At 45.1% G+C, this 27,666-nt stretch overlaps 2 long non-coding RNA genes across 4 annotated transcripts; one reads left to right on the top strand and one right to left on the bottom strand.

Annotated features, from left to right (window-relative positions):
• Positions 1–508: 508 nt before the first annotated feature.
• On the bottom strand, positions 509–2,280 carry LOC108353436 (uncharacterized). The gene is made up of 3 exons (XR_005492645.2): positions 2,204–2,280; positions 1,870–1,924; positions 509–1,039 (listed from the first exon to the last, which is right to left on the bottom strand). It is a non-coding gene; the product is annotated as an uncharacterized LOC108353436 (long non-coding RNA).
• Positions 2,281–2,327: 47 nt separating this feature from the next.
• LOC108352575 (uncharacterized) lies at positions 2,328–27,066 on the top strand. Of its 3 annotated transcripts, XR_005492643.2 has the most exons (6): positions 2,328–7,869; positions 10,858–10,962; positions 11,919–19,145; positions 19,810–19,939; positions 22,700–22,775; positions 25,962–27,066. It is a non-coding gene; the product is annotated as an uncharacterized LOC108352575 (long non-coding RNA). The 3 variants fall into 3 exon arrangements; XR_005492642.2 differs by lacking the exon at positions 25,962–27,066 and having other exon boundaries at positions 2,328–2,627; positions 22,700–24,669; XR_010057290.1 differs by lacking the exon at positions 25,962–27,066 and having other exon boundaries at positions 22,700–24,669.
• The last annotated feature ends 600 nt before the right edge of the window (positions 27,067–27,666 follow it).

Genomic DNA, 27,666 nt, shown 5'->3' with positions numbered 1-27,666 from the left:
ACCCCATCAAGATAGAGCATAGTAAACGGAAGAGCTCTACTGTTTCCTACAACAGGACGAGCAGCCCCTTGTCACGGAGGGAGAAAAGGACAAGACTCAGACACTGACTGACAGAAAGTAAGAAGGACAGTCTTGTTTTTCAGGTTGAGGAACTCCATGGGATACCCTCCCCTACCCCAAGGGAGTCCTGAGCCCTGATGTCTAGATACCCCCTTTCCCACTTACCCTATAGTCTGATATAAAGGCATGGACCAGTTCCTGAACTCAGCCATCCTCAGGGCCCACCTCACATCAGTAGAGCTCAGGGTCTCCCTCCTTGATTTCTTGGATGCAGAGTTCTGGGTGGTGACCAGTTTTTGCAAAGTGTGTCTGTCTTGTAGGTGGAAAAGAGTACCCACAAAGCTAACCTCTTGTCCCCGCCAGCGGGGACCCAGTTATTCAGGGTTCCGAAGAGGCTTTCTACATGTGGGCCAAATGAGGGTGAAGAGAAGAAGGAGACCAAGCAAGATTCTGTTGTCAAGGTCTCGTTTATTGAGAGAAATGTACAGCATTTAAAGCTCTGAGGCAGGAATAGAAGCGGGAACTGAAGCTTAGGGTGGGGGAGTTTGGGAAGTGCCCAGGATATAAGGTGAATCACTACACTGCAAGATATCCTCCTATAACAAAGAGGCAACAGTCTTCCGGGGATATGTTCTTTGAAAAGGTTGAACCCTTCTCAGGAATCTGCTCAGGGACATCCGGTGTTTTGCTCAGGCTGAAACATCCTGTCATTGCTCCCAGGGTCTTCCTGGGAGAGGCTTTAGTTCAACAATCTCATGTCTGTATGGCAGTCATTTCAAGGTTGAACCTCTGTGGCCATGCAGCCCAGAGTCACGTAGCCACCTTGAGCTATGCAGTCACAAAGTGGCCAGGCCCAAATCCAATATGGCTCATTACAACCTCTAGGGGTTCAGCTTCATCTGATACCCCAGAGTCACCCAGTTGCTCTCTTGAAGTTCTAAAGATGGGATGGGACTCATCACAGGAGCCTGGAGCAGCTCTGGGGAGACACAAGCCTGGGACTCAGGAAGAGTCCAAAAGAATGAAGCCTACAAGGTTGAGGACTGAAGCTCATAGATTGCAGTTATGAAACCCAGAGCCTGTCTTGTCCATCCTTATCCAGCACTCTAAAACAACTTCTTCAGAGCTTGGCCCCTCTGGCATTCCCAGAGTGATATCCAGAAAGCCTTAATGGTCATCCCATCCTCAGAAGAGAAGTGGTAGGGTTTGTCCAGGGATCTTCCTAACCCCCAAATTAAGAAGCCTGATATAGATAGCTTCTCAACCTCCAGTTCCTCACTCAGAGGTTCTCCCAGGTTCAAACTCCATCAATGGCACACACCAGTACATATTCCCACCGGGTCCCTTACTCTCCACCCAGACATGCAGTTGGCTTGCTAGGCTCTGATCCCTCACAAACGAAACTCGATATATACAAGGTATCCTTAAGAGCCACAATCCACAGCTGGTACTCATGCCTGAATATCATGATGAAGAACTGTAGAAATAAGATGCACCAAGGGGTTCCCATGCCATCCCTTTATGAGGAAGAGGAATACAAGTGTACTCAGCCTCCCAGAGAAAGACCTCTTTGTTACATCAGGGCGTCGCTCGGGACGAGAACCAACTGCATGTCTGGGTGGGGGTAAGGGACCCAGTGGGGATATGTACAGGGTACATTGCATCACTCCTAAGACATGGGAGTTCTGTAGGGTTATGAACGCACTTCCCATTTTCCTAGCCTGGTCTCTCAATCAGTCCTAGCCACAGAGCACTTGAGTTTCCAAGTGTCTGCACTTTCTTACACAAGAAGTGACATTCATAACTCACCGGAAGTCTGTGGTACTCATGTATCTGTCACAGTCTCTCGTTTTTGACTGATTTACTGAAAGGCAGAGAAACAGGGTTTGTTTATTATTAATTCATTGACTTATTCATCCATCAAACATTTATTAAATACACTCTACAGGCCATACACTGAGGAAATGCGCTAATTCAAGTCTGATAAGCAAGAAAAGAGACAAAGTTTAAGTATATATATATATATATATATATATATATATATATATATACACACACATATATATACATATATATATATTATATAAAGCAATTATCCAGTCTACTGGAACAATTCTGATCGGAAAGATCATCACGACCTCACCTTGAAGCATAAGCAAGTGTTCCGTATGATGGAGAAATCAGGAGATTCCATTTCAAGATGGAGGCACGAGAGGAAAGGGTGGGAGGGAGGGAGAATTCTTGGAATCTGGGAAATGTGGCGGGGCTGAAAAGGCAGGCCGTAGGGAGAACGGTATTGGAGGAGTGAGTCTGGAGAGCTGGTGATCAGTGCTGTTCACACAATGCCGGAACAGTGGGAAGAATTGAGGGCTTGGAATACACAATTAGATTTATACTTGAGTTCCTACAGATTGTGTGAAGAGGGCGAATAAGTTGAAATAGCGAGGCTTCTGCAATTGCTCAGGCGAGGGAGGAGGGCATCGGCCGAGAGACTGGCAACGGCGGAAATAAAGCGGTGAATATGCGAGGCACTGAAGGGTAGACTATCCATCCAGCACAGGAAGAAGGTACGGAGCCAGGGGGCTGCGGATCATAGGAGACTGAGAAAGAGCTGGGTTATGAGGAAGTTATACATTGAAACGTGCCCGTCTTACGGCGAGGTGCTTTTGACATTGCTTGGTGGGGCTAGCCATTAGTTTAGAGCCTGTTTAAATTAAATGTCTGTCCTGGGCTGGAAGCTAGATTTGAAAGTCGTTAAGATGTGGTGGTATAAGGCAATATAGTGTGGGGAGAATGCTTTCATTCTCAAGCACAGAGGGTTAGTATGTTTACCTTACACCCACTCCTTTGTTCTTATGTAAACATGTACATGTCTTAGGTTTCTATTGCCAAATGCACCTTGGGAAGGAAGGGGTTTATTTTATCCTACAGCTGGCAGTACATCATCCAGGGAAGTAAAGGTTTGTGAGGAACTGAAGCGGAGACCATGGAGGGGTGCTGCTTACTGGCTTGCTCCCCATGGCTTGCCCAGCCTGCTTTCTTTTACAACCAAGGACCAAGGGTCCAGGAGTGGCACCACCCACAATGGGCTTGGGCCCTCCCACACAATCGCTAATGAAGAAAATGCCTCGTAGGCTTATCAACCAGGTTAATCTGGTTGAAGGCATTTTCTCAGTTGAGGTTCTTTCTTTTCAGATAACTCCAGCGTGTGCCAAATTGACAACTAATCAGGACTGTATAATAAATATAATATAATAAACATAATATAGTAGCAAAATAGTTTTTAGTTTATAATAGCAAAAGGTTAAAAACAGCAAAAAATATTTACTTAAGGGGTTAATTAAATAAATTATAATGGGGCTGGAGAGATGGCTCAGTAGTTAAGAGCATTGACTGTTCTTCCAGAGGTCCTGAGTTCAAATCCCAGCAACCGCATGGTGGCTCACAACCATCTGTAATGAGAGCTGATGCCATCTTCTGGTGTGTCTGAAGACACCTACGGTGTACTCATATAAATAAATCAATAAATCTTAGAAAAATGAGAAAATAAATTATAGTGTAGCTATATAATAGAACTTGATAGAGCCAATAGAAAAAAAGGCATAAATCCTTAAATATGTATACAGAATGAATGAGTCCTAAGATAGGAATTACTGGGGTGTGGTAAAAGCAGAACGTGAAGTTATGTGTATAACCGTATCTCTACTTATAAATAAAAAGAACTACTCGTGTTCAAAAGTTCCAGAACATCAGGACAGACTGGACAAACATATACAAAATTCTGAGCTTAAAAGAAGGGAGCCAGTCTTTCTGACTGATCTAAAGTCAGGGCCTGTGGAACCCTTTGCCAGACAGCTGTCCTCTCTGACAACGTGGGTGGTCGGAATGGAACAGGAAAACAGGAACAGTACACAGAGGCGCGCAGGAACATGAAATTAAAGGCCACTGAACGCTCCATCACAGGAGCCCGTAATGGAGAAAAGTGAGGGGATTAGATTAAGATAACAGGGGCTTCCCGACAGAAGGAATAGTTAAGGATTGTGAATAGTGCACAGAGGAGGGAGGAGATCCATGCTCCTTTCTTATATTTTCAGTGCAAAAGTGGGGGGGGGGGGGAGCCAGTCCCCGTGGCTCCTCCGCCCTGCCCAGTCTCAGTTCCTACTATGCTCCCTGGAAGCATTTCTGCATGGCCTCTGATCACCTGAGCTGTAAGATCTCTAACCCCAGCTGCCTTTTTCTCCTTCCCTCCACTACTGCCTCAGGAGAAACAACCAGCAGAGGCCAGGTGGTAATTGCGTCACAGTTACCACATCCTCTAAGACGCGAAGGAGGAAAAGACGCAGGGGTGGACACCGAGATAGGTGGGAAACCTTGTAAGAGAACTGGGTTTTTGTGCTAACTACTGGGGGAGGTGTAGATTTGGACATAGGGCACCAGATCTGCCATGGTAGGTCTCGGGCAATTGGGAAGAAGTGCTTCTCTCTCTGAGGTCTGCTGTAGCTTGAAGGAGGCACAGAATAGGCTAGGGTGGTTTCCAGACAGGTTAGCAACTGAGGCAGTGCAGATAAAGATGCATAGCCCACATCTTATAAGACAGACTCCTAGGACCTACCTACATCCCTTCTAGCTATACCCTAGTCTGTTATGAACATGTATCTAAGGTTTTCGGCCTCTCTAAGCTTTGTGTTAAAGGGATAGAAGCAAAGAGCCTCTATATACATTAGATCTGCATACATTAGTAAGAGTGATTACATAGGGGCCCCTAGGGGCAGTAAACCTCAAACAGAGAGAGCCTCAGGTCTCTGTCTCTAACTGCTCCGCTCCACCAGGAGTCCCTTGTTAGGGTCTGTGGTAGTTTGAATAAAATGTCCCTCCCTGAGTTCGGTCCCCAGCTCCGAAAAAAAGAAAAAGAAAAAAAAAATAAAAAATAAAATGTCCCCCCTAGTGATCTCCAGTTGGTAACACTGGGGAGGGCTGGGAGATATGGCTTTGTTGAAAGAACTTGTTCACGAAGGAGGGCTTTGAGAGGTTAAAGGAGCCTCAGGCAGTTTCCAACATGAGCCCTCAGCTTCCTGCTCTTGCTGCCATATCTCCATGACACAAGACTCTAGGGCGGGTAAATAGCTCAGCTGGTTAAGCATTCCCATGAAAGTGCGATGGTCTGTGTTTGGACTCCGGGCAACCAATATAAAAAGCCAGGCCTAGCCCTGAGGAAGCGAAGACAATAGGGTCCCTGAAGCTCACTGGCTAGCTACTCTTGCTGAATCAAAGAATAGAATACCAGGTTCATCTTCTGTCCTAAATACACATACTCGCAGAGGCCATGCTGTTACACTGCAGATCCAACCAACCTTCATCAAAAATATTTTTTGGTGGATTACACCCTCAGGAGGCAGAGACAGGCAGATCTCTATGAGTTCAAAGTCAGCCTGGTTTATGTAGAGAGTCCTAGGACAGCCAAGGCTAGTAAGACCCTGTGCTGTCTAATTTTATGGCAACTTGACACAGGTTAGAACCATTATTTGGGAAACCAGAATCTCAACTGAGAAAATGACCCGACCAGATTGATCTGCAGGCAAGCCTGCGGGCATTTTCTTAATTAGCGATTGATGTGGGAGGGCCCAGCCCATCGTGGGGGTGAAGAGGGGTCTTACAAAAAAAGCAGTCTGAGAAGGCATGGGGAGCAAGCTAGTAAGCAGCATTCCTCTGTGGCCCTCTGCCCTGTTTGAGTTCCAGCCTTGACTTCCCTCAGTGATGAACTGGTGTGGCAGTATACACTCAATTAAAACTTCCATTCCCAAGTTGCTTTTAAGCTACAGTGTTTTATCACAGCCTCAGAAAGCACTTTGTATTGTAAGGCTTGAAGTGAGTCTTATCAACCTGGGAGACCCCTCAAGTGATACACGAGAATGGAGTTCGATGCAAATGGAAGAGGTTTAATTTCTGGCACGTCAGGGTTGAACTTCAGCCCCTCATGGCAAGGGACTAGAAGGCGACCCCAAATGGCTATAACAAGCAGTTTTTATACGTTTTAGGGGTACAGGTTACATCAGCAAGGTTACAGTTTAAGCTTATTGGCTAAGCATATTGACCTTTGAATCTATTGGCTAGCAAGCATATGACATGCATTCGAACTCTATCTGGGACCAGAGGGTCAGGTGACTATGTCAGTACATTCTGCAGATTTTCAAGAATGTCCCTGCTCCTCTGGAGAACTGTGGGTGGAGAATGGAACTTGGTTTAGCCTTGACCCATTTTGGGAAGCTGGTACTTGGCCTAATCTTGACCTGAGGCGGTGGGTGTAAAGCTGGCGAAAGACCCTAGGGTCCTTCACAGGAACCCCATAACCTACCTACTTTCTACCAGGCCAAGCCTCTTAATAGCTCTTACTCTTCAGTAAGAACTAGGGTCCTTCAGTATCCCCACCAAATCATTCAGAAGCTTTTCTTTTTTGACAGAACAGAGTGTGTACAGAGTTTTTCTTGCCATTCCCTAAACACAGTACAACAACCACATCCATAGCACTGGTTATTGTAAGTAATCTAGAGACTACTTAAAGTTTATAGGCGGATGTGTCATGTGTATGGACTATATGCAAATACTTGTATGCAAATCTGAGCTTCTGAGATACACATTACAGCTCTCCCTTGCTGCAAGCCCTTCTTGAAGAAGGGTTTCTCCCAGTCCCTAGCATCTTCCCCACCCAGAGCTGACCACAGAAGTATTCATCTGACTGTGTGAAAACACAGGCTTTGCTTTTGGTTAGGAGGGTTAGGGAAACTAGGTTTATTTTCCAAGAGGCAGGCTGTCAGTCTTATGCGCAATGCGGGGCAACAGGATGAGCCTCAGGTCTGCGGTCAGTCTGGTTGCTCTTTTGTGTCTCTTTTGCCGTGTTCATTCCTTCGACCTTGTGATCCATTCACTTTGCAAACGTGGCTCGAGCGGAGCGAAGTCCTAATACTGGCTACAAACCAGAAGGCACAGGGTACCTGGGTTCAAGCACGAGGCTCTGAGTTCAATTTCCACCACTGGGAGAGAAAAAAAAAATAATCAAGCCCCTCCCAGTTATGTTCTTCCAAGAGCCACCCTTCCTCTGCACTAAGTTCCTGTGATTTTTCTTGGTTGCTCCTACTTTCCTCCACCCACCCCCACGCCCATCCTTCTTTAAATATGCAAATATTGCTAGGAAGCTAAGCAGAAGCCACACCACATCTCCGTTTAGAAACCGTTCTAGATGTTTATAAATGTTCAGGGGGGGAAATGTAAATCTCCTCGATGAATCTGTGAGTTCATTTTTGTAAAACTTGCAAGCATAAACACTGGGGCCAAAGCACTTTGAGTCAACCCGAGCTTCAAAAGGCAGACACTTAACTGTCAGTGCCCAGGAAGGGGCTTTGTTACTGTTTTCTCGATTTCTGAAAGGAATCTTACTATCAACGACCTGGGGGGAAAATTAGCACAAAGCGATTCCTTTTAACTCAACGATGTTTTTTTTTTTTTTTTTTTTTTTTGATTCTTTTTTTCCGGAGCTGGGGACCGAACCCAGGGCCTTGCGCTTCCTAGGTAAGCGCTCTACCACTGAGCTAAATCCCCAGCCCCTACTCAACGATGTTTTGTTTGTTTGTTTGTTTTTGTTTTTGTTTTGTCTTTTCATAATGCTACACGAGGTTGTATGAAACGGCTGTGAGCCACGAAAGGATAATCAGATATAAAGGCCCACAGCGAAGGGTCTGCATCAAAGACACGTGTCCCACCTACCTGGCGTTTCTAGAATGGCTCAAGAAGGATTAGAAGGCTGCTGTGAGGGATGTAAGTCATACTTGAAAGAACTGGCATGGTCAAGGTGCGAGGATTGGGGGGGGGGGTGTCACGTGGTGTTTTAGAAACCATGATTATGTCTAGATGGAGCACGGAATAAAGGTAGGGGTGACAGAAAATGAGAAGGGGCGACGATTGTCCCCGGGATGGAGATGAAGTTCAGGGACAGCCATGTAACCACTCTTTTCAACTTCCTCCAATAACTGGAAGATCTCCCTGACCACCTGAGTGTTCCCAGGGACACTCTTCAGCAGGACCTCTGGACCACACAAGCTTCTCCACCATGAACAGAATCCATAGTTCATACTCAGAACTGTTCTCACCACATCTGGCTCTGTCTTCCTTGTCTTACCACTCTTCCCAGGCTGTTTCCCCTTTCCACATATCCCTGGCTCCCTCTGCCAGTCTCTGAACATCGTAACCCCTTGTCTCTTCACCTCACAGCTACCTTGGATGTCTCTCAGAGATGACAGGTGCCCAGTGTCAGAAACAGGAAATACAGGCAAAGGCCACCACAGCCACCACAGCCACCACAGTCTAGCACTATTCCATGTGTGAGGGGGCACATGTTGATTACCTACTTTTATAGGTTTCAGAAATTCACATGGTTGAAGCTCTGGTCCCTGGTACTTTACAACGTGAGTCTATTTGGAGTCTTTAAAGGGGTAACAAGTGAAGTGAGATTAGAATGAGCTCTGGCCAGTTCTATGTCAACTTGACAGAAGCCAGAGTCATCAGAGAGGATGGGATCCCAATTAAGAAAATACCTTCATGGGAGCTGGAGAGATGGCTCAGCAGTTAAGAGCACTGACTGCTCTTCCAGAGGTCCTGAGTTCAAATCCCAGCAACCACACGGTGGCTCACAACCACCTGTAATGGGGTCTGATGCCCTCTTCTGGTGTGTCTGAAGACAGCGACAGTGTACTCACATATATAAAACAAAAAAAAAATTTTTTTTAAAAAAGAAAGAAAATACCTCCATAATATAGAGCTATAAGCAAACCTATAGGGCATTTTTAAAATGGGTGATTGATTGGGAAGGTACGAGCCGATTCTGGTGATCCCAGGTTCTATAGGAAGGCAGGCTGAGAAGGCCAAGGAGCTAAGTGATTAGCATCTCCCATGGCCTCTGTATCAGCTCCAGTTTCCAGGTTCCTGCCCTGTTTGAGTTTCTGCCCTGACTTCAGTGATGGAATATGATGTGGAAGGGTAAGATAAATAAACTGTTTCCTTCCCAACTTGCTTTTGGTCATGGCGTTTCATCACAATAGTGATAAACCTAATTAAGACAGGCCCTAATCTAATCTGGGACTCCTATTCTCATAAAGGAAGAACACTTGGATGCAGACACACAGGGAGACCACGTGGATCTCTGGGAGAAGAGAGTACGTCAGCTGCAGCTGGCCTCAGAAGAAATAGACGTGCTAACATCTTGATTTCAGACTTCTAGGCCCTACCCAGAACTATTTGAAAATAAAATCCCAATTCTTTTCCTCCTCCTCCTCCTCTTCCTCTCCTTCCTCCTCCTCCTCATCTTTCTCCTCCTCCCCCCTCCTCTTCCTCTTCTCATACACCCTTGACTAGCCTCAAACTTCCTACATAACCAGAGATTACCTTTAGCATCGGATCTGATTTTCCTGCCCCCATCTCCCAAGTGCTGGGATTACAGGCATAAACCACTCTTGGGTTATGCAGTGCCAAGAATCAAAATCGAGCTTTCATGAAATAGCGAATCAACTGAGCTACGTCCTCACCCCTCCAATGTGCGGTTCTTAAGCCCCTATGCCTATGATATATTTTTATAGTTGGCCCAGCAAACTGATTGAGCCTCTTGCTGAATTATGGATGGACCAAAGAGACATTCACAATAGCCTTAGAGCCTGCCAAATCCATGTGCCTCTTCTGAAAAAAACCTGTTTTGTGTCGATACTGGCAAAAGTGGCCAGATCCTGAGTTTTATGGTCCAGCTACCCTAGATATCACTGAATGGACCCAGGGGTCACAGGCCTGGCTAGCACAGTGGTTTCAGAGGAGAGCTCTGTTTTGTTAGAGAACTTAGAACAGCAGCTAGGAATCCAAAAAGGAATGAAAGCAGACAGCAAAGCTGAGGAGGAGACAAACTATAACTACAGCCCCTTCTGCAGGGAGAGCAGGCCTTCTGTACAGCCAAAGTGCCTGCCATTTCCAAGAGGTCATGGAGTGGTCCCCACTCTTCCATGAGGCCAGGCCAGGCCAGGTGACTATTCATATAGAAGAACCCATACTTCTCAGTGCTTACTTGAGCTCTTCCAAACCTGAGCCCTGATTAGTACTCTGAGACACTAGGCTGCCCATCTGGGCCGCTACCCTGCCGCAGCAGCCATGCTGTCCTCCAGGCCCAGTGTTTAATTATCTTCTCGAGAATGATACTGATGTCCCCACCTAGCTGCAACTCCATCACCAGGAACTACCCAACATAGCAAATCTGCGTACACCAATATCGGAAGAACTTGTCCCAGCGGGAACAAGTTATAAATCTACCCATTTGATACGAAAGCATCTGTGCTTAAGAACAAATCTACATCCTTTGTGTATGTATATAAAATAAGGAACACACATAGGTGATAGGGGAACAGAGGAGAGGGTTGGGGTGTAGCTCAGTGTAGCTCGGAGTACTTGTCTAGTATGTATGAAGCCCTGAGTTTGACCCCAAACAGTGGGTAAGCTGAGTGTTCTGGTACGAACCTATAACACCAGCCCTTGGGAGGCAGAGGCAGACTATCACAAGATCACAAGACTACCCTGAAATACATATACATGGCGACAACCTAACACACACGTGCACACACACACACACACACACACACACACACACTTAGCATTCAGTAATGAAGGAGAAAGTTGAAAATAGTAAGTCTGAAAGTTTCTTTTTGTAATATTTATTTATTTAATGTATATGAGTCTACTGTAGCTGTCTTAGGGTATCTGATCCCATTACAGATGGATTTGAACTCAGGACCTCCGGAAGAGCAGTCAGTGCTCGTAACCACTGAGCCATCTCTCCAGCCGTGAAAGAGAGTTTCTTATCAATCAGTCCTGGCACTGGTAAGCAGAGAATGGAAGATGATAAATAACTGACCCTCAGGAAGGAGAAAAGGGTAAATTTGATCACTGTAACCCAGGTAAAGGTGAAAAGGAAATGACTCCACACACAGAGTTGTCCTCTGACTTTCATAGGCATGCTATGGCGTGCACACACCATCACTGTTGTGAGACCCCCAAAGTGGTCTTAGCTCAGGAGCGCGACCCACAGAACACAATATGATGACGGACCGATGCAACGGCAAGAGGTTTATTGGTCCATGCGCATGGGGCTGCTCATCCACTTAGGGAGAGGCAACCCTGAACGCAAAAAGCACACATCTTTTATACTTTACAGAGGGCAGGTCTCAGCATCAGGGCTAGCTGGCTTACTCTGATTGGTGGAACACAGGACAAAGGAGCTCTTCAAACATTGGTTGGTTTGCTCAAGGGACTGTTTTTGGCTTAATTAGCCAATTTCCTCATCCCGCTCTGCACCTGGCCTCAGAAAGTTCCTGGGAAGGGAGGGGGGTGGTCAGGTGAGGCTGATGTAGGGGGTCTTTTTCCAAGAACAGCTTTGTTTGTTTTGGCTGGTCTCAACTAAAGCCTGGTCACTCTGACCACCAAAACCTTGTTTCTATAGTCCCAGAACCTTGTTCTTACAGCTTTGTTTCTTGTATCTATAAAACTTATTTCTTCACCACCACCACCACCACCATCAAACAAAACCAGAATCTGGACAGCAGGAAAGTCCTGGGGACTAAGACACTGAAAGACCTTGACAGAATGACATTCTTCTCAACACAAATGAGATAGATCACTACTGTGTGCTAAACTCTTCTCCCTCCAAGACCATATGCAGATATCCTTCAGTCAGTCAACAAGTGACTGCATTTAAATACAGGGCCTGTAAAGAAATCATTAACCAGATACAAGATCATTAGATGGGACATAATCCGTTCTGGTGGATGTCCTTCTAGGTAAAGGACATGTAGCCCCAGGGATATGCATGCAAAGATCAGATGAGCACACAGGGAGAAGATGGCCATCTGTGAGCCAAAGAGAGAGCTCAGAAGACGCCAACCCTGCCCTGCTGACCCCTCAACTCTCAGACTTCCGGTCTTCAAACCATGAGGAGGTAAGAACCTGTATTCAAGTCCCCACCTGAGGTATTTTTGAACTGAGCCTGCGGTTCCGAAAAAGAACGAAAGAGGAAATCCTGGCCTGACTGAAAAAGGGAAGCAGGCCACAATCAGATGAACAGGAGAAGCAGCTGAAGCCCACAGAAGGGGCGAGCAGAAAACGGCTTCGGTATGTCTGAAAGGGGTGCTTCAGAACAAGGGCTGCAGATGAAGGGAACCCCCATCCACACGGCCCTATCATCCATACCGGGGCTGCTGTGGCTCCCTGTGCTAAACTGGGACTCTGACGTCTCCTGCAGCACTCTGATGTGAGGAGCTCAGCTGGATGAACGCCCCGCCCCACCGTACTTTTGCACTGTCTGAGGCTTACCCAGAGTCTACGGTGCTCCCAGCTGTTTCTTTCTAGTCAATTATTAAGCGCAGCTGGGTACTCGAGAAATACTATTTTCGGTGTGACCAGGAATTTCTCCAGGACAAAGTTCCTCTTCCGGGACACCCCCACCCTGAACCAGCCTAAGACTTTCTCAACCTGCTTCTCCAGTCAGCCCTCTTTCCCTACCCAATCTCTCTAGGTGTCTTATCTACACTGTTACCTGAAGCCTCTCTTTGCTCAGCCCTGTGCGGGCCTCATAGGGGCACACCCGGGGAAACACCCAGAGGGCTAATTTTTTTTTTTTTTTACTCGCTGCTCCTTCTGACTGATCGGGCTGCCCTAGTCTCCTTTCTTAATCCCTTCTCCACACCATCCACAGTTCGTCTAAAATCCAAATTTTATCTTGTTATATTCTGCTTTCAAGTTATCTGGACATTTACAAGATACAATTAAAACAAACCCATAAGCCTGTGCTCAGCTGTCTGCTCTCCCGTCTCTGATTCCTACCCACTTCTGTTAGTCATATGGGATGTTCTGTACTCTTATAAACCCAAGTGCTACTTTATATCAGGGCTTTTGGCTGAAGATCTCTTCATGGAACATCCTTCCCCATTCTCTGATCCTTCCATGAGTGTGCATGCACACACACACACACGTGTGTGTACACACACACACACACACACTTCATCCTTGAGCACACCACAGCCTCCTAACAAAACAGCAGGGACTAGGAGCCAGAACCACATTTTCCCCTCATAGTTCCGGAAGCTGGAGGGCGGAGATAGAGGTGTTTCCTTTGGAGTCCTTGCTTTTTGCGTTGTAATAGGTTGTCTTGTTCACCTGCCCTTTCCTCTGTCCCTGTATCCCTGAAGTCTTCCAATCTACTCTTCTTAAAAAGTCACATCATATTAGATTAGGACCAACTCTAAAGACCTGTCTTAAGTGCCCTTAAGAGACCCTATATACATTTATATTCACATTCTAAGGTGTAAGCAGACACGCCCACCCAAAGGACACGCCCACCCAAACAAAATCATTTCCCATTGTTCTATTTTGTACTCAACACTGACACCTAACACATCCCCCCCCCCCCAAACTTCCCAGCTCTTTTTTCTCTAAGGGAAACCTTTAGAGATAAAATCATTTCTGTATTCTTAACTTTAGTACAGTTCACATACATAGTAGATGCTCAAACTCTGTGGGATGGGACATGTACCTACATGTGTTATTTAGTGCACACACGTGTCAGTAAAACATAACATTAAAGTTTCTAGCTTATATTCCAATAATTTCTTAGCCCTTTGTGCCCTGCCAAGCTTCTCTTGTAGCACTTCACCTCATGCCCAGCTTCCTTTTTTCTGTGATTCTTCAACCTGTTGATGGAGAAAGACACATTGGACTCTTATAGGTGTTTGAAGAAGCCTGGCCTTGAGCCTCACATCAACGCCCCAGTGGTCTGAAGGGAACAAAGTTCCCCTTTCTAAAGAAGGGATCCTTAAGGTACCAAAAAAAAAAAAAAAGGGTCTCCCAAGAAAAGGTTCTATGAGCGCTCTTTTTTTGGTGTTAAGTTAGTCCAAGTTTATTCCCATTATTAACAATTAGAAGACTTTAATGAGCTAACTTGAAAGATGATTATTAGCAATGAACTGATTTGACTGCGAGAGCAAGCTTGGGTTGAAGGTCACTGTTGGCCAGGACACTGGAGAGCACAGTGAATTTGAAAAGCAGGGCAGGGATGGAGTGCTGGGTCAAAAGGCCTCTTAGGTGCCTCTCCATGAGGTCATAGATACCTCTTCTGGTCAATGGTTCTAGCCATTCACCTCCATCTTCTCACCCAACATTAAAAGCAGAGGGAAGAACAAAAGGCGAGGGCTGGAGAGATGGCTCAGTGGTTAGGAGCACTGACTGCTCTTCCAGAGGTCCTGAGTTCAAATCCCAACAACCACATGGTGGCTCACAACCATCTGTGATGGGATCTGATGCCCTCTTCTGGTGGGTCTGAAGACAGCTACAGTGTACTTATATATAAATAAGTAAATCTTTATCTGAAGGGGAAAAGGTGTCATTCAGTTCCCTAAACAAATGCATGGGGCAATAAGCGATGGATAAAGCGGATACACGTGGCAGTGAGAGACCTGGGATGGGAGGATGAGTGAGACAAGGAGACAGGAACAAAGAGATGAAAGACTGCATCTCTACAAAACCAGCAGTGCTCCAGATGGGCTGGGATGGAGGAAACCCTGGAAGAGCAGGGTAAGCTGAGGTCACTGAATCTGGCTCACAGCTCTCTATATATGATTAAGTCACTTCTACTTCAGTTGAATCATGGCCCCCAAAGATGGCTACATCCTAATCCCCAGAAAGTATAAGTGCTATATTCAAGGGTAAGAAAGACTTTGCAGATGTAACTAAACCAAAGATCTTGAGATGGGGAGATTATCCTGGGTTACCCACACAAGAGTCATGTAGTCATGGGAGTGCTGGAAGAGGCAAACATGGCAGCCAGGTGAGGCTCAAATAGCAGGAAGCACCCAGGGATGAAAGATGCTTCTTAAACATGGGGAAACAGAATGGAAGACTGTTAAATCAGTGTTCCCGTGGAAATGAAATTATTTGATATGTCCAATAAATGTCCACTATTATAGCTATTCCCACCCCACCCCCCTTTAAACCTGGAGATGGAACTCAGGGTATGGTATGCGCTAGGCAAGAACTCTACTAGTGAGCTACGTCTCCAGCCCTATTCTTGGATCTCCAAAAGTTGATTCTCCAGTGTGGTGACTACAAGCCACAGATGACTATTAGATACTTGAAATGTGGCTTTTCTGATGGAAGGTGTGTTATTAATGTAAAATAAAGTTTTAAAAGCTTATTATAATGGTTAATCTTAGTTATCAACCTGACATATTTCCAGATGTGTCTGTGAGAGTATTTCCAGAGAAGATTGACCTGAGGGTCAGAGAAGCAAGAGATTAATGTTTTCTTTGACTGTGGATGACACCATCTAATAGACTGAGAGGGCTGGATAAAACAAAAAGTGGAAGGAGGAAGAATCTTTCTCTTTTCTCATCACTGATGAAATGTCTTCAAAAAGCAACTTACAGGAGGAAGGGTTTCCTTTGGCTCAGGGTTTGAAAGGGTACAGTCCATCGTGGCAATGGAAATCCTGGTGGCAGAACCAGCTCCCATCAGGAGTTGAGGTAAAACAACCTGAGGGTGCTTGCTCACATCTCAGCTGAAATAGTCAGTTGGAAGCGGGGCCCAGCTATATGCTGAAGGCCCCTCCCCAGGCCATCCTTTCTCCAGTTGCTAAAGGTTCCACAAGCTCATATAAACAGCACCAACAGTCAAACCACAGCATATGCATGCCCACCGCATTAGCTACCCTTCTCATTGTTGTGGCAAATGACTGGCAAAGGCCGCTTAAGGAAGGAAGGGTTTATTTTGGCTTGCAGTTCGAGGGAACACAATCCAGCATGGAGGAGAAAGTCAGTATGGCAGCAGAATCCTGAAGTAGCTAATCACATTAAAGTAGAGAGATGAAGTCTTGCTTCATCTTCTTGCATGGGCCTAGGACAATTTGGATGGGTCATCCAATTCAATCCCCCATAGACATTCCTAGGGGTTGGTTTTCATAGCAATTCTAATCCTGTCAAATTAACAAGACTAACAGTCACGCCCCGAAGTTCTCTACTTTTGAGGAGGTGCCTGTTTGCTCTTGCCGCTGCCCATGATGACTCAGGCGGTGCCTGGAGAGGCTTGGAGGGAGGAAAGAGAACATGATGTAATTATATTTTAATTTTTACAAATTAAAGCTAATTTATAAACGCCCTCATAATTTCATACATATCATATTGATTCTGTTCCTCTGGAGAACCCCAACTAGTGCACTTAGTGAAAACTAAGGAAGCCTGTAGTAGCTCTGTGGTTTTAATATTTATTGTATGCTGAAATGATACTTTGGCAGAGTGGATTAGTGTATTATTGATTTCATCTATTTCCTTTTACCATTAATAAAGTATGTACTCCTAAATGTTATAATTTTTTCTTTCTTTTCTCTTTTTGAGACAGGATCTCATGCATCCCCGGATAGCCCCAAACTCGTAGCAAAGGATGGCCTTGACTTTCTGATCCTCCTGCCTCCACTCCCCAAGTTCTGGAATTACAGGTGTGCTCTGCCATCTCCCGTTTATGGGGTGCACAGATTGAACCTCGGCTTTGGGCATGCCACACAGCACTTTGCCACCTAAGCTCCAGCTCCAGCATAAAAATCGATTTTTACAGCATTTATAAAAAGAGCCAGGTCATAGCCAAACAGGTTCCCAGTCTGAAGAGAAGCATTCCTTACTGCTGACCTCCCCTGGGGAAACCCTCCAGACCTCCTCAGCTCCTCTGGACCAAGTTCCTTCAGGCTTCATTCAAGTGTTGCCTTGCCTCTCCTTGGAGCCTGGTGGTCACCCGGAAAATACATACTGCTTCCCCTTGGGTCTGTAGGCCTTGGCACAAGAAGCCACAATGACAGGATGCTGGCAACATCTGACCAACTGCACACTTGACACCAGAGACTCCTTAGTAAACAAGCTGATTTATTTATTTAGGTTTTTGTGTCTTGTGTTGTTTGCTTGTTTGTTTCAAAACAGGGTTTCTCAGTGTACCACTCGCTGTCCTGGAACGTACTTTGTAGGTCAGACTGGCCTCTTAACTCAGAGATCTGCCTGCCTCTGCCTCCTAAATGCTGGGAGGATTAAAGGGGTGTGCCGTCACACCCGGATTGATAAGTTATGTGTTTACTACCAGCTTCTAACTGCGGAAATTCTCACTGGGTAGCTGAGAACTCAGACGAAGTTGGTAAAATCCAGCTCTACCATTAGACCAGAGTAGATGATCATACCCAGGGCTTCCTCCTGAGCCATAGTTCAGCGTCCTGACCTAAAGAAAGCAGCTCGGAAGGCTGGTGGGTCATTAACACAGCTCCCTAGCTTGGGGTGGGTCAAGCACTCAGCTCAGCATGCGTCTCCACCCGCAGCTTCTTCCTGGTTAGTTTCTGCCAGGAGGGATCAGTGCTAGAGAAAGGCTAGAAGGCAGCAGGAAGAACCTCCCTTTCTCTGGGCTGGCTGCTCCTGGTCATTCTACCAGTAGGCTGGTCTCTGAAGTGTCCCCAGAAGGAGCTGCATGTCACCAACTGGGGTGTCTACAATAGGCAGGCAGCATCTATGCTTAGAAATCTGCGCTCTGCCAGGCTCCCCCTTCCATGGAACTAGTCAGGAAGAGGGACTTAGCTAGGTGGGTAAGGACTTTTTACCTCTGTTGTAGCACATAATAATTCCGACTACAGCCTTGCTCCCAGCCACTAAAAGTTAAGTGTCCCCCACCACCCTTGATTCAATAACTAATTTCCCACATTGAACATGTTCCGTTTGCATGCATGTGAGGCCGCTGTTTTCCTATGGGTAAGCACTATTATAAGGGCTTCCTCTCTGTGGATTCTGGAACCTTCCTTCCCCTTAAGTGGGGGAAAGCACCCATGATCTAAGCCTAAAGCACAGAGTGTAGCAAAGGGACTTCATATATGCAGTTGAGGTCTCTAAACAGTTGGGTTTGCATTCACAAGCCGGAAGATGACCTGGGATGGGCCTGATGGATCAGATGAAAAAATACCCTGTAAAAGAAGAATCAGGCCCTCCCTGAGGTCAGAGAGACCCTCAACCATAAAGAACCAGGGATAAGTGTCTAGAACCTGAGACCTACCTCCAGCTGGCACCAAGCGACACACTAAGATCATGCACTCTCAAGAAAACAGATTTGGTCAACAAGCTTCCTGAGGTGGGCAGAGGATCCCCTGCAGTGGAACTTCTAGATGCAAGGAAACAAATCCCAGTAATAATTCTGACAGAAGCCTTGGGAGTCCTGCATGGAGTACTAATAAGCCAAGCCAAGGCACTGACAGGAACTGTGGGCCAGTATGCACTTCCTTTTAAGCTGCTGGACATGTGGCAAGTTTCTTACACAGCAACAGAAAATGAATGCAACCCCTAAAAGGTCTAATTTGCCCACGAGGCAACTTAACCGTAATGTTTAAACTATCCAGGAAACCCCCGGGGAAGCTGACACTGATGCCCAGCACAGACAGGCTTTTCCTTCTAGATTAGAGCACACCCGCACCAGCGGAAGCAGGCAGCTTCTCTCAGGGACCACACGGTTCAAAATTACATGCATTTTGAAACATTAGACTCGCATTCATCGTATCAAGCTATCACACAAGAAAACTGGTATTTATGAAGAAGGAAGCTGGTGTCTCCCTCGCGCCACAGTCCACAGCTCTCACTCAGCGGAAGAGCAAGGAATAGCCTATGTAGTTACAGCGTGCTTCTGCGAAAATATACAACGGCCTTTACTGAAGTCGGACACTTCATTATTCGAGCTCTTGAGTTTGCATTTTTCTTTTAAATTAACGAGACAATTGTGCGAAGCATTGGAGAAGCTTCTCTTTGTTTTTACTTTAAGAGGCTTAGTTTGTCAAAGAGTGTAGGAACCTGCCCATCGCCCATTGATTTAAAGAAAAGAAAAGCAAGCTCTCGGAAGGAAGCTGTTCAGATCTGAGTACTTTCTTCCACCCCTTCTGTAAAAGATGGCAACTGAGGCACTGGAGACCATCCCGACACTTTCAGCTCACACACGGGAAAATAACAATGGTAAGGAATGAAATCAGACTAAATGTGTCATAAGGGAGGGCCCACCTTCTACGGGTAAGCTACTTAGCATGCCATAGAACAGCTTTATAACTGGGATCTTCTTAGCCAACAAAGTCAAAACAAAGAGCCACACCTTTTCCTTAGTCCTTTGGGACAGGCTCTCACTATGTAGCACAGGTTGGCCTCATGATCACTATGTAGCTGAGGCTGGCCTCCAACTTGCAGTTCTCTTACCTCTGCTGAAAGGACAGATCTACACCACCATGCCAGGCTTAAACCAACATTTCTGTATTAGGGCGAAGAACTATATGGGATATATTTAATTTTTTCAGATGTTCCTTAAATCAGTTCTAACAAGTTCCTGCATTGAGGACTTAAATGAGGGCTGGGGAGATGGCTCAGTGGTTAAGAGCACAGAGGTTCTGAGTTCAAATCCCAGCAACCACATGGTGGCCCCACGACCATCTTTAATAAGATCTTATGGCCTCTTCTGGTCTGTCTGAAGACAGCTAATAAATAAATAAATAAATAAATAAATAAATAAATAAATAAATAAATAATTTTTTTATAAAAGGACTTAGGGACTTAATTGAACAAAAACTGAATTTCAATGTGATCTAGTTTTTTACTGCATATTTCTACATTTTTGAAAATTATGTTTCAGCCAACGGCCAAAGCAGAATGCTCGCCACATGTCAGAAGCACCAGCCCTATCTCTAGATGGTATCCAGACTGAAGAAAGACCTTGTGATGATTATTACCTCCGATCCTCAAGACTTTCTCATCCTTAAAAGGTGTGACTTCTACCTTCAATCAGCTCTGAGAGGTGAAAAGCTCAGACATCCCTAGTTAAGGAAACAAGGCCCAGGGGCGAAAGCTGATCGTGAGGCAATCTGGAAAGGGTTCAGATGGAGTCTGTTTAGACACGGCAGGCACAGAAGGCTTCGTGAGAATCAGGACAAAGGGCCCAGGGTGGGAGTGCGAGTCACAAACAAAAGACAACCGCAGCACCCACAGAGGACTGTGCTCCAAGGAAGGTGACTCACTAGAGTCCTACACACTGTATCAATGAGAATGGGTTGGGACTAGTCTGGGCCGGTCCCTCCCTCTACTTAGCAATAAGTTTTAAGTAGTAGTGAATTCGTATTCGCAGGTTTCTGTATTTTCTAAGTAGAAGAGTTTTCCAAACTCAACTCCAGCTTTCCTGTCTCAGCAGGATCTTTTGTCACTCAGTTCTGACAGACTGCCTGGAGTTGCCATTGGACTTCCACAGGACTCAGTTCCCTTCAGGGACTCATCCCAGGAGTTAGATCGCCAGATTGTCTACATCTGGGCTCAGTAGTTTGCTAGAATGGATGCCTGGTAATGGCGCCTGGTTCTGAAGAAGCTACTTTGTTTCTGGTTCCCTGTCTACAATAAAGGACTCAAAATGAACAGCTAATGGGAAGGGTTCATAGTGTAAGGTTCAGGAGGGTCTTGAGCACGGTGGTTTCTGCTCCCCCATAGAACTGGGACATGCCACCATCCTGCACATGGATGTGTTTGCCATCCAAGACGCTCTTGCAGCCCATTGTTTAGGGGCTTTTGAGAGACGTTCCCATCAGCAGGTGTAATTAATGAAATCAATGGCCATTGCCGTGGGGTTAGGACTGAAAGTTGTAAGGCTTGGTCTCTGGTGACTTGTCCCCATCTTGAATCAATCCAGGGACTTCTACTGTGAGTCACCTCCTTAGAAAAACTATAGGCACAATTGAAAGATACTTAGGGACAGGAAGCAAAAACTACCTAAAACAAAACAAAACAAAACTGCATCTCACTAACAGATCCAGATAATTCCACCAGAAAGTCCAACATAGCTGTGACAACGTATCTAAATAACCATATTTATCTTCTTTCTTAAAGATTTATTATATTTGAGCACACTGTAGCTGTCTTCAGACACACCAGAAGAGGGCACCAGATCCCATTATAGATGGCTATGAACCACCATGTGGTTGCTGGGATTTGAACTCAGGACCTCTGGAAGAGCAGTCAGTGCTTTTTTTTTTTTTTAAGATTTATTCATTTATTATATATAAGTACACTGTAGCTGTCTTCAGATACACCAGAAGAGGGCATTGGATCTCCTTACAGATGGTTATGAGCCACCATGTGGTTGCTGGGAATTGAACTCAGGACCTCTGGAAGAGTAGTCGGGTGCTCTTAACCGCTGAGCCATCTCTCCAGCCCCAGTCAGTGCTTTTAAGCACCGAGCAATCTCTCCAGCCTATGACAAAGATTCTTATAGCTGATCCAACTATACATTGTTCAGCGGCAACGTTTAAAAGAGAGAAAAAAAAAAAAACCTGGGGCTGCTGCATGGTTGGTATATGTGTTGACTTCTTTTTATTGATGTGTTATGCTAACAGAGACAACTGAAATAAGGAAGGGATCATTTTGTTCATGGCTTCAAAACCCACTGACAGGCATGGTACATCAAAGGAAAAAAAAATCCAAGGAGCAAAGAGACTGGGTCCATTAATTGGCATTGGTCTGCCTTCTCTTTTGTCACTTGTCATTCAGTCTGGGCCCTTAGAGTGGGATGGTAGCATTTACATTCTTGGAGGATCTCCCTCAGTTGCTATTCTAGTTTGTTTTCTGTTGCCCTGATAAACACTATGGGGTAGAACGGGTTTGTTTCAGCTTACATTTTCACGTCATAGTCCACTGTTGAGAAAAATCAGGGCAAGAACTGAAGCAGAACCCATGGAGGAATGAACCGTACTCATTTACTCACTGGCTCATACTCAGCAGTTTTCTTAAACAATGAAGGCCCACTAGCCTAGGGTGTGGTGCCTCCCATAGTGGGCCTGACTCTCCAGCATCAATCATTATTCAAGACAATCCCTCACAGACATGGCCATAAGTCAATGTGTTTGAGGCAATTCTTCAGTTGAGTTTCCCTCTTCCCAGGTGACTAGGTTGTAGTAGGTGGATAGTAAAAGCTATCCTACATGTCAATCTCTATAAATACCCTCTGAGAAGCACATTCTAGACATTCCTCATCATAACCATCATAATTCCATTCCTTTGTCAAAAAGACACCCAGATTCATCTCATTATGTCCTGATTAATTTCTAAACATAGTAACAAGGTCATAATTCCACCTACTATGATTTAACTACCTAGCATACAACTGAAAATGCACTGATTCCTTCCCCAGGCTCTGTGGCTGAGTCTTCTTAGTACGTACTTACCTTTTGCCTGATATCCAAACACACCACCTCAAACGACGACATTCTGTCCCCAGTGTGATGACCAGCATTGGCTGCCATCTGGTTGGGATCTGAAATCACCTAAGAGATGAGACTCTGGCCACACCTTGAAGAGATCTATACCGAGGTTAGCCTATGAGAATGTCTGTGAGCAAGGGTCTTGATTCGGTTAATATATTTGGGAAGACCCATCTTAGCTCTGGGTAGGACCATCCCCCATGTGAAGATCCTGGACCGTAGAAAATTGAGAAAGCCAGCTGCAGGCACTAACATTCAAAACTCTATGATTCCTGATTGTAGATGTGATGTTGCCCGATGATTCAAACTCCTGCTGTCTTACTCCCCAACCAAGATGGACTGTACTGTGGACTGTGAGGTAAAATAAACCCTTCCTTCCTTCCTTAAGGTACTTCTGTCAGTAACAGAATAGCAGCAATGCCGTCCAGCACATCTCATAACTCACAATGCATTCGGGCCATGTCTTAACCTCCTGTTGAAAAGTCTTTTTTAAAATAACACTAATCTCCAGAACAAACATACCTTGTCCTTGTCCTTGTCCGTGGTTTTCAGCTTGCTCTGTTTCAGGCCAGACTACATACTTTCTCAGTTCTGCTTTGCATTTTGTTCCTGATCCTCACCATAAACTTGGCTAAAAACAGTCTGCACTAATCCATGCTTCATTCTGGGTACTGCACCGTCTTGAGCTATCCTCTTTCAAATTAATTCGTTTAGCACATTTAAACTCAGCTTCTGATGATGTTAGCAACTTGAAAGTGTTCAATCAAAGCTGGGCAGTTGTGGCAAATGACTTTAATCCCAGTACTCAGGAGGCAGACACAGGCAGACCTCTGTGAGTTTGAAGCCAGCCTGGTCGACAGAGCAAGTTCTAGGACAGTTGGGAATACACAGAGGGAAAAAATTTTAAAAAAATATGTATATATATATATATGTATATATATAAACACATACATATATGTATATATACATATAGGAGAAAAGAAAGTGTTCAAAATAGTCATTAGCATTTATTGAGCATTTACTATGTTTCAGACACTGTGCCTTTAAGCACTTGCACAAATAGTTTCTCAATAACTTGGCCTCAGCTACCTGAACCATTTTTACTGCATTATTAAAGAAAAAGACTGAAAACATAGGAATATAACTCAAGAAGTTAAAAAGAAGGTCTGGGAAGAGGAGTCTGTCAGTAAGTGCTTGCTGTACAAACATGAAGGCCTGAGTTCAGACCCACAGCACCCAGGTAAAAAACCAGGTGTGACAGCACACACCTATAATCCCAGAGCCAGGAAGCCTGAGATGGGAGGACCCCTAGCACTTGCTGACCAGCCAGTCTAAACAAATTCATGAGTGCCCAGATTAGTGAGAGACCCTGCCTTAAAAACTAGGGTAGAAGACTGGGAGATGGCTCAGTGAGTCCATTGCTTGCAGAATAAGCGTGTGGACCTGAGTTTGGAGTCCCAGCACTTGGTGTTGGGTATCAGATGTGGATACCCTATTCTGTAAACCCCAGCACTAGGGCGCTGAGATAGCCAGACATTCTGATACCAACGAATGTCCTCAACATACACCCTCATGGGGGAATGAACAGATACACTACATACATGCTTATATCACACATGTTCCCAAAGATACATGATAAATGATAGATAGTAGATAGATAGATAGATAGATAGATAGATAGATAGATAGATAGATAGATAGATAGATGGATGGATCTGGATAAATGAACCTCAATTGGGAAAATGACTATCACAAGGCCTATCGGCAAGTATGTAGGAGTATTGCCTCAATAAATGGTCAATGTGGGTGGACCCAGCCCAAAGTGGGTGGTGCCTCCCCTAGGCATGTGGTCTGGGTGCTATCAAGAAAGCAGGTTTAAAAAGTAGTTTCTAAGGAAAAATACCGAAGCTGATCTCTAGCCTCTAATTGCACAGACACATCCACACTTGCACATATTTGAATATACACACATTAATTTTACATATGACAGCACATTTTAAACTTTAACGGTACTAACCTGAGTGCACACTTATAATTCCAACACATCAGAGGTTGAAGCAGAAACACCGTGAGTTCCAGGCCCCTCAGGAATAGAGCAGGAGACCCTATGCCGGGAAAACAAGGAAGAAAGGGCAGGGGGTGGAGGAAAGAAGAGGGTAAGGGACATGGAGGAGGGACAAGAAATTAGGGAGAAAGAGGGGAGAGAAGGGAAGGGGAGAAGTGAGAGGGAAGAGGAAGGGAAAAGGTTGTGGGGAGGGGGAAGGTGGAGAGGAGGGGAGGGAAGAAGGGAAGGATGAGAGGCGGGGAGCTGAGATCTGATATAAATGTTTTCTATAAATGAAAGTGAAATGCAGATCAATTGGGGGTAGCAGGGAAGCAGGTTTGAGCAAGCCACAGTGAGCATGTCATGGGGGAGCAAGCCAGTAAGCAGCTCTTTGCCACACCCTCTAGTTCAGTTCCTGCCACCAGGATCTTGGCCTGCTTGAGGTCCCGCCTTGGTTTCCCTCAAGGATGGACACATAAGACAAATAAGCCCTTTCCTTCCCAGGCTTCCTTTTAGTCATGATGTCTTATCACAGCTACAGAAGGTAAACTAACAGAGACAGAGAACCATGAGAGCAATTGAGGAAGACACCTAAGATTGTCCTCTGGCCTTCCAGGACATGCGCACACACATGTGCAAACAAGCGCGCGCGCGCACACACACACACACACACACACACACACACACACACACACACACAGACACACACACACACAGAGGAAATAAGTTTAGGCTCAAAAAAAGCAAGACCTGACAACCCAGGCTCATTAACCCACCATGTGGTTGCTGGGATTTGAACTCAGGACCTCTAGAAGAACAGTCAGTGCTCTTAACCACTGAGCCATCTCTCCAGCCCCTAAATGAACTTTTTTTTTTTGAGACAGGATTTCTGTGTGTAATCTTGGAACTCACTTTGTAGACCATGTTAGCCTCAAGAGATCTGTCTGCTTCTGCCTCCTGAGTACCAGGATTAAAGACGTGTGCCACCACCACCCCCTGGCTTAATCCAGTGAATCTTAAATAGAAGAATATATTAGCAAGATAAAACTAGCTGAAAGCTATTAAAGAGAATAAATGACACTCGAGCCCCAGATGATGCAATGATAGGTGTTCCACCCCTCCTGTGTGCACAGAGCATCACTGGTTCACCTTTCAAAATTCTAGTGTCAGAGGCTGCATTCCTTGTCAACAGCTTCCTCAGGTCTGTGGGAGGCTCTTCTGCCTCCACCTAAGAATTAATTCCCTCACACGCTACCTACTCCACCTTCACATTTAGTCACCCTAAACCACTGACCTTAGGGAGTGTGTATAAATAACTTCACCGTCATTCCCTGTGGGAGACCCCCCAGTACTGCAGGCATCCATATCTCAGATACTCCCAGGACCCTAGAGCTCATGGTGCTAGCTGCCTCTCCCACCTGCACAGCCCCTCTCCACTCCCCTCCAACATCCTCCAGCACAAACCAAATACACTACCAAAATTGAATTCTTATCTCATAGGAAAATCCAAGCTGCACATTGAATTTTTTAAAGTCCATACACCAAGTCTGCAAGATGTCTCAGTAAGTAAAGCTATTTGCTGCCAAGTCTTTTTTTTTTTTTTTCTTTTTTTTTTTCCAGGGCTGGGGACCGAACCCAGGACCTTGTGGTTGCTAGGCAAGCGCTCTACCACTGAGCTAAATCCCCAACCCTTGCTGCCAAGTCTTATGACCTGTGCTCTCTCCTCAGGACCCACGTGATTAAATAGAAATCAAACTCCACAACTGGAGAGATGGCTCAGTGGTTAAGAGCACTGACAGCTCTTCCAGAGGTCCTGAGTTCAAATCCCAGCAACCACAGGGTGGCTCACAACCACCTGTAATGAGATATGGCATGTCTGAAGACAGCTACAGTGCACTCATGTATATAAAATAAATAAATAAATCTTCAAAAATAAAACCTGACTCCCTCAGTGTCTTCTCTGACCTCCACATGAGGTCACAAACACAGAAAAACTACTGTGAAAAAGCTACGCCTATAGAAAGGGAGAGATGAAAATGAACAAACCAAGACGTTCTTTTGTTCGCAAAGATGCTGCTTGGCCACAGATCAGAGCCATGGCTCATAAGCACACATGGGAGGATAGGTTCATCTTTTTTAATATTTCCATGTAAATTTCTATGTCAGTGTACTTGAAAATCTTTATAAGAAGCAGAGGTGTGGGAAAATAGAAGTAATCAAAATTGGGTTATGAGAAGGCAAAGGTTCTGAAAAACTAACCGAGTGGGACAGACTGGGACAACATTGCCAGACAGCTTCGTCCCCGGAGGATGGTGGGTCTGCAGAGAGTTCCTAACGTGAGTGAAGTATGTGTACACTTCAAACACACAGCCAGTTGTTAAAACTAGCGGAAAGGAGAGTCGATAATATTAATAGCAGACAGAATAGATTTCCCAGTCATAAATGGGACTAAAATAGCACCAGAGAGAGAAAATTGCAGACCAACCTGACTTATGAATATAGATACAGAAATCCTGAATAAAATATTAGCCAATTAAATGCAGCAGGGTGATAAAAGAATAATGTACCATGATCAAGGAGGTTTTATTTTTATAAGACTACAAGTAAGGACCCAAATTAGAATTTCTATTAATATGATATTATCCATGAGAATAAAAAGATTAACTCAAAAGACACCCAAAACTTATTTTGATGCAATAAAGAAAAAGGAAGGAAAACTAAATAATCTGGCGATGAAAATACACTTATTTAATAAAAGAGAAATATCTACTTCAAACCGATAGGTAACATTGCATTTAAAGGGAGGTAGTTTTAGAGAATTTCCCCAGTAAAGTTACTAGTAAGATCAAAATGGTGGTTAATGCCACCAGCATAGCACATGGCTGTGGTCAGTTCGGTGCTTGGCCACAAGACATGTCCTGCTACCAAAAATACACATGGACAGCCATACTGCCAGAAACACGGTAAACATGGCTTTCTGAAAGAATGCTTTAACTATAGTCAACGTACCCGTCTACCTTAAAAGCCAAAAATCCTGTAAAAGCAAACAGAGATCACCCAGATAACCAGAAACCATCTGTCTTAGGGTTTCTACTGCTGTGATGAGACATTATGACCAAGGCAACTCTTGTAAAGGAAAAGATTTAATTGGGGCTGGCTTACAGTTTCAGAGGCTCAGTCCTTACCATCATGGTGGGAAGCAAAG

Source organism: Rattus norvegicus, chromosome 13 (assembly GCF_036323735.1).
Source record: "Rattus norvegicus strain BN/NHsdMcwi chromosome 13, GRCr8, whole genome shotgun sequence".
Lineage (NCBI taxonomy): Eukaryota > Metazoa > Chordata > Mammalia > Rodentia > Muridae > Rattus > Rattus norvegicus.
Note: the sequence above shows the minus strand (reverse complement) of the source record. Positions and strands in the feature narration are given on the sequence as shown.